The following is a 6,660-nucleotide window of genomic DNA, read 5'->3' as shown; positions in this document are numbered from 1 at the left end:
CTTACTCACCAATGTCTTTTCTTGAATGTACAAGGGCATTATTGTCTTTTGCCAAATTCTTATTCACTTTAGTCTTTGTTTCATAAGCATGAGGGTTACTTAGTCATTTCTTGAAGTCCATGGCATTTTGGTTAATATGGGGCAAAATGGTCATTTTCCCTTAAAACCTTATCCATTCCTTTAAATTTAAGGTTCCTTAGAGGCTAAGCTTCTCATTTATCTCTTAACTCTTCTCTTCTTCATTTCAATGGCTGGCCCTTTCTTCTTCTTGCCAAATTTTGTTTGGTTTGAATTTTAGAAGGTAATTATCCATTCCTTTTATTTATTTGGATAAGGTATGCATCTTCTATGATGTGCTTGTGTTTTTAGCTTTTGAAATGGTTATTTAACTCTCATGCTCTTCCTTGGAAACTTGTTCTCAAAATCTCTGTAATTGTTTGGCTATTTGAAGGTTGTTTGAGTTGTGAATCCCTTGTATTGCACCCTTGTATCCATGGAATTAGTATTCCTTTGAATTCCATGAGTTTTGATGGCATTTGTGTAGAGTTTTGGTAGGAAAAAGAAGGGTGTTTAAGAGCTCAAAATGATGCCATAGATTTGTTGATTCATGTGTCTTTTAGTTTGCAATTGTATAGTTGTGAGAACTTGGTGTCTTTCCCTTGGATTGTTGATGAGTTTGGTCTCGGGTACTGTAGCAATCTCGATTTTACTGTAGTGCTGATAAGCTTTAGTTGTTTCTTTGATTTCTTTGGATTAGAGTAAAGCTCTAACCCTTAGGACTTCATTGGTAACCTTTAGACCTGTCTTTGAGCCAACCCTAGGATCGATTTAGGGTTGTTTGGTAGAAGGAACCTAGGATTTCTTTGCTTGGATTTTTGTACTAATCTTTGATGTTGTTTGTTGTGTTTGGCAAGGAGGTGAGGCATTAGCTCGAAGCAAAAAGTTAGCGGAGGATTACCTTGCAAGGAAGAGGAATCGTCAATTTAGTGAGTGGGACTATTAAGCATGACTCTATTAGAAGATTACCCATATTTATATGTTTATATAATCTATCTTTCTTAATGAGTTTTTGTGTATCATTATGATTGCTTTTGAGAAGTTTTAACCCTAGAATGAGTTTACTGCTTGGTGCTTCTTTTATGCAAATTGTGTTCAAATGAAAGATTTCAGGGTTGTCCCTTAAGTTGCTTATTATGTAGTGATTCATGTTAAGCTATTTTGAGTTGTGTGTGCATCATTCCCTTGTGGAATAGATGGTGATTCTTGACTTATTTGAGTATTATGTTGGCTATTGCACTCCGTGTGGACTTGTGCTTATTATTGAGTTTGTATGGTGATACCCTACTGCAGTAGGCAGTCTCCACGGCCAACCTTTTGAGGTGGCGTGGTAGACCAGCTGATTACTACGAGGGCCAGTTCAGGTGGGAGTGTAGAGTTCTGACTAGATATTTATCGAGTAGCCGAAGTCACCATATGATGAACCGACGAGTCAATGTTAATGGTATGAGTACCTTGATGGCTCTCATCATAGCTGTGGCCATGGCGAAGGTTTCAAGAGGTTTCTAGACCATTTTATACTCATGGGTTGAGTATGATATTGCATTGTTGTTTTCTTGCTTTGGAGTTTGAGATTTATAGTATTGTGTTTCTTTGCAGTGTCATCTTATATTTGTGGTGAGCAGGAGAAGCCCAGTTGTCCTTCTTAGTCTCTCGTAAATTTTATTTGGCACTAGTATTATATTTACTTATTGTGAAACTCATGGTATTTACTTTGTTATACTTATAACTAGGAACTATTTTGATTTACATGTTTATTGTGGAAGCTTTGCTTTATGATTAGCTTTTCCATAAATTGGAACTCTAAATTCAGTATTTTTACACTTTGATATTCTAAAACCCTAATTGAGGTAGAATGCTTTCTTATTCTATCTTTCTTGCTATTTTTGTATTAAAGTTTTCTATTATATGTATTCATTCTCTAAACTAGTTATTTTTATTTGTAACGTATCATATTTGGAGATTTATGTTATTATTGTGGTATATTTCTATTAGAGTTGTGCTAACCGCCCCTCACTGAGTAACGTTAGTTTCTCACCCCTCTTTCCTCTTCCCAGTCTTTTACAGGTAGTAGGTGCGGCTATGTGGCAACGTGCTGAGCATTTGCTACTGTTCTATCTTTTGTGTATCTTTTCAATTCATGTATGTTTTTTTGTTGTCATGGACAAGTTGTTTGACTTATGGATCCACTAGGGCGTAGCAAACCTTGTTGCATGGTTTTGTACCTAAACAACTCTTAAATTCTTGGTGTATCAGCTGTGTGCTGTTGTTATTGTTGCTTGTTATTGTTGCCTCCCTGTGCATTTGTGAACCTCTCTATTTCTGTTTATCATTGTTGTTTTGGTTGTTGTTGTTGTTGTTGTTGTTGTTGTTATCGTTGTTGTTGTTGTTACTTCCACTGTGTACTAGTGTACTTCTATATCTTGTATCTGTATTAGAAATTGTTGTTACTAGGCTATTAGTTAGCCTTGCGGCGCCCTGAGGATTGAGCGGCAAAGTGTCCCTCCCTGAGGTCATCACGGCGGTTGCCGCATCCTGTAGGGCCCGCGGGTTTGTCTGTGACAGGAAGGGTTGACAAGAATAATGCATTAGCTTAATCTCCAAATTTGTGTTTTCTGTTTGGCTTCGTTAGTTTTTCTGTGATTGTCTTTCTATCTGGAAGTTTCTCTTCCTTTTCTTTATAATTTTGATTTGTTTTTTCATGGATCTCACATCTATAGTTTGTTGGAATTGCAGAAGGGTATCCAGTCATGATACTTCAACTTGTGTTCAGAATCTTCTAAAAAAATACAAGGAGCTAGTGCTCTGTCTGGTGAAAACTAGAGCTGATGATACCAAGATAATTGTGTTTTGCGCCAAATTGGGCAAGGAATGGGATTGGGCAGTGGTAGTGGCCAACGGGTTCTCTGGAGGCATTATTACATTATGGAGAAAACATATCGAAAGAGTTACCTCAGTCACTGTTTCCCGAAAGGCATTTCACTTGGTAATCTCTTATAATAATAATGTTGATTGGGTTCTTTATATTATCTATAATGCTACACAAATTTAGGGCTAGCGTTTGTTTTGGCAAGATCTATCAAGTATATCTTCCCTCAATCTTACTTAGGTTATTATTGGTGATTTTAATACTGTGTTGTCTCATAATGAGCATAGATGTGGTTCTTGTTAGTGTTATTCTAGTAAAGCTCAGCCTTTTTTCAATTTTATTGCTTCTAATGATCTTTTCGATGTTGGTTATGTTGGTTCAGATTATACTTGGTTGAATAATCAGTCTAGTTTAGCTCGTCGATGGACCATATTGGATCATTGCCTAGTTAATACGACTTGGACCTCTAATTTTGATTCTTATATCCTTAATCATTTTCCACGGACTTTTTCCGATCATGCTCCTCTTCTTCTTAAAGCCTTTCCGCGTTGTTTTTCATAAAAATAAGGTTTTCATATTCAATATTTATTGGTTTGATTATCTAGATTGTCATGTTGTTGTTAAAGATGCCTGGAATTTTCAACCTCATTCTAACCTTATTCATGCTTTCTTTCATTTGGTGGCTCGGGACTAGTCTTAAAATCACTGAATATGAAATTACTTCTCTTGAATTAACCGATAGTGTTAAGACTCCTAATGATTGAACCCACAATGACTTGGTGTCCCTCTATAAAAAAAATTGCTGCCCTGCAAAGGCAGAATGCAATTAAATGGGCTCAAAGGGCCTTGTTTTTGTGGGTGCAGGATGAAGATAATAACTATGGTTTTTTTCATAATTGTGTTCGTATCCGTAAGCATTTCAATACTATCTCTCATATCATGGATGCTAGTGGCCGTGTTTTTACTGATAGGCATGGTATTGAACAGTTTTTTTAGATTTTTACAATACTCTTTGGACTGATTCTTCTCACAAAAATTTCTCATGTGTCTTTAATGCTCTTCCAAATGATCTCAATACTATTTCTTCTAGTGATTATGAATTTCTCACCCGCGAGGTTTCCAAAAATGAGATTTATCAAACACAGCTTTATCTCCCTTTGAGTAAAAGTCTTGGGCCTAACGGCCTTAATGTTGATTTTTATCGTTTCTTTTGAAATGAGGTGGGTGGCCATCTCTTCTCGGCTATAAATTATTAGTTCACTAACTCTGTTATGCCTAAGTCTTGGGGCAGGACTTATCTAGCGCTTATTCCTAAGGAAGCCAATCCCAAGCTTGTTTCAAATTTTCACCCTATTTTGCTTTGGAATGTTTGTTATAAAATTATTTCCAAAATTTTGGCTAATCACCTTAAACATATTCTTCCTCATCTTATTGGTTGAAAATAGTGTGTTTTGTTTCTGGTCGGAACTCCTTTGATAACATCATTCCCCTCCAAGAGATCGTTCACTCTTTTAATCGGATTTTGTGAGCCCCCATAGGATGTTAGTTAAAATAAATATAAAAAAGGCTTATGATACCTTAACTTGGACCGCTATTCTTGCCACTCTTACCAAGATGAACTTTCCTAGTGTGTAGATTTGTTAGATTAAAGTTTGTCTTAGCTCAGTTTCTTAGTCTTTGCTTATTATTGGCTAACCTACTCCTTGGATCTCCTCTTCGAGGGTGGTTAGGCAAAGGGACCCCATTTCTCCTTATCTTTTTATTTTGGTGTCCAGAATCTAATAGTTTTCCTGAATTTTGCTTTGAAAACACCATATGATTCATGGTTTTAATAGTAATCTTATAAATGATTTCAATCATCTTATGTATGCTGACAACTTGATTCTTATTTCTCATGCGACTAGGAAGTCTTCTCGTTTCATTAAACTTTTTTTTGTCTATTTACGGGCAGCTAATTGGTCAATTTTTCCAATGCTTTCAAACCCAAAAAATTTTTTCCTGCTTGGGTGGTACCTTTCCTTTTACTTACTTGGGTATCTTGATTTCTCCTAAAAAAGTTTGTTGTTTCTCATTTTAAAATGATGTTAGAGAAAATTGATAGAATCATTGCTAATTGGAACAAGTCTAAAATTTCCCCTGCTTGGCAAAGCTATTCTTATTAATTCCTCCCCTTTATCTATTCCTCTTTACTATCTTTTTGTTTACCCTATTTCAGATGTTGTTTTGGATAAAATTTCCACTAGTGCTAGGAAGTTTCATTGGCCGAATTGTGGCCATGAAAGTGGCATCCACTTGGTTAATAGAATAGATATTACACTTGATCGTTCTAAAGGGGGCCTCTCTATAAAAGATCTTAAAATCTCTAAAGTGGCTTTGATGGCTAAACATGTTTTTAGTTTTCTAAATTCCCGGGATCTTATTTGGGTTGATATTTTGATTCAAAAATATGGCAATTTTAATATTTGGACTGATAATATTCCAGCCAATTGTTCCTGGTTTTTTAGGAGTTTATGTTGAACCTTTAATTCTCTCATACCTTTTCTTTGGATCAAGGATGTCAATCCTAATTATGTCTCGTGGTTGTATGATCCTTGGTGTTTTGAAATCCCTTTAGCCTATAAACTGACCTATTTATATATGGATTTGAGACTTTGATGCTCTCGGAATAGTTCTCTCCACCATGGTCTAATACATATTGTGAACCATGGAATGATTGGAAAAAGTTGTGGTCTCTGAGAACGGCCTCTAGAGCCAAACATTTTCTTTGGTTGATTTTTAAGGGTTAAATTAAAACTAGGACTTTCTGCATGCCTTGAATCTGGGTCCTCAAGAAATGTGTATCTTTTGTGGCATTAATTATGAAATTTCATTACACCTTATGAATATGTGCGCTAAATATCAAGCTATTTGGAACTCGATTAGTAGCTTGGTTGGGAAAAGTATCTCTTTTCTTGATGGCTTTACCTCTGGTATGTGGACTGATGCAAATTATGTGTTATTCTAAATTTATAAAATCTATTGCTACTGCTACAGCTTGGTACATTTGGAAGGCCAGATGTAATGCCATTTTTCAAGAATGAAGTGCATGACTTTAACAGCATTCCTAGGAAAGCTTATGCTTTGGCACAAGAATATTCTGCTGCTTCCAATCCTCAAAGGGGAAAGAACCTCATCCTTGCCGATTTTTCTTATGCTGAGGGTCCTTTTCTGTTTTCGGCAACTTTTTGTTCCAGGGATATGTTAATGGGAGGTGCAGGCTTTTACATTGTTGGTTCCAACTATGTTATCTCTTTGGCAGGCTGTTGCCCCATTGCAAATAGTTCGGAATTAGACACTAAAATCAAAGCACTTCTCCTTAGTTTGCAGTGTGTCGCTTTGCAAGGCATTAATTTACAACACATTTTCATAGCTTAGTCAGATATTCATGCTGCTCTTCAAGATGATACTCATGTGAATGCTTGGAGAATTGATTCGGCCCTAAACCTTCTCAAGTATCTGCTTCTATAGGCTGGCAATCCCAAAATTCATCTCACCCCTAAGAGATGATGCATCATTGTTGCTAGATTAGCTTGCCATAGCATCTCCACTCATTCCTTATCTTTGTTTTATCAAGGTAGAGATCTGTCCAGATGGATTATGAAGACTATCCAAGTGAATGGTTTTCATTTGTAATATGTTGTCTTTGTTTTGGTTTTCTGTTTTGTTCTTGTGTTTTGCTTTTGTTCCTTTGTGTA

The 6,660-nt window shown here is 36.1% G+C and overlaps 1 long non-coding RNA gene across 1 annotated transcript; it reads left to right on the top strand.

Annotated features, from left to right (window-relative positions):
* The first annotated feature begins 254 nt into the window (after positions 1-254).
* On the top strand, positions 255-6,660 carry LOC120254078. Its single transcript, XR_005534522.1, has 4 exons — positions 255-301; positions 915-986; positions 2,794-3,043; positions 5,960-6,660. It is a non-coding gene; the product is annotated as an uncharacterized LOC120254078 (long non-coding RNA).

This window comes from Dioscorea cayenensis, unplaced genomic scaffold (genome assembly GCF_009730915.1).
Source record: "Dioscorea cayenensis subsp. rotundata cultivar TDr96_F1 unplaced genomic scaffold, TDr96_F1_v2_PseudoChromosome.rev07_lg8_w22 25.fasta BLBR01000335.1, whole genome shotgun sequence".
Classification (NCBI taxonomy): domain Eukaryota; kingdom Viridiplantae; phylum Streptophyta; class Magnoliopsida; order Dioscoreales; family Dioscoreaceae; genus Dioscorea; species Dioscorea cayenensis.
This window is presented reverse-complemented; position numbering and strand designations above follow the sequence as displayed.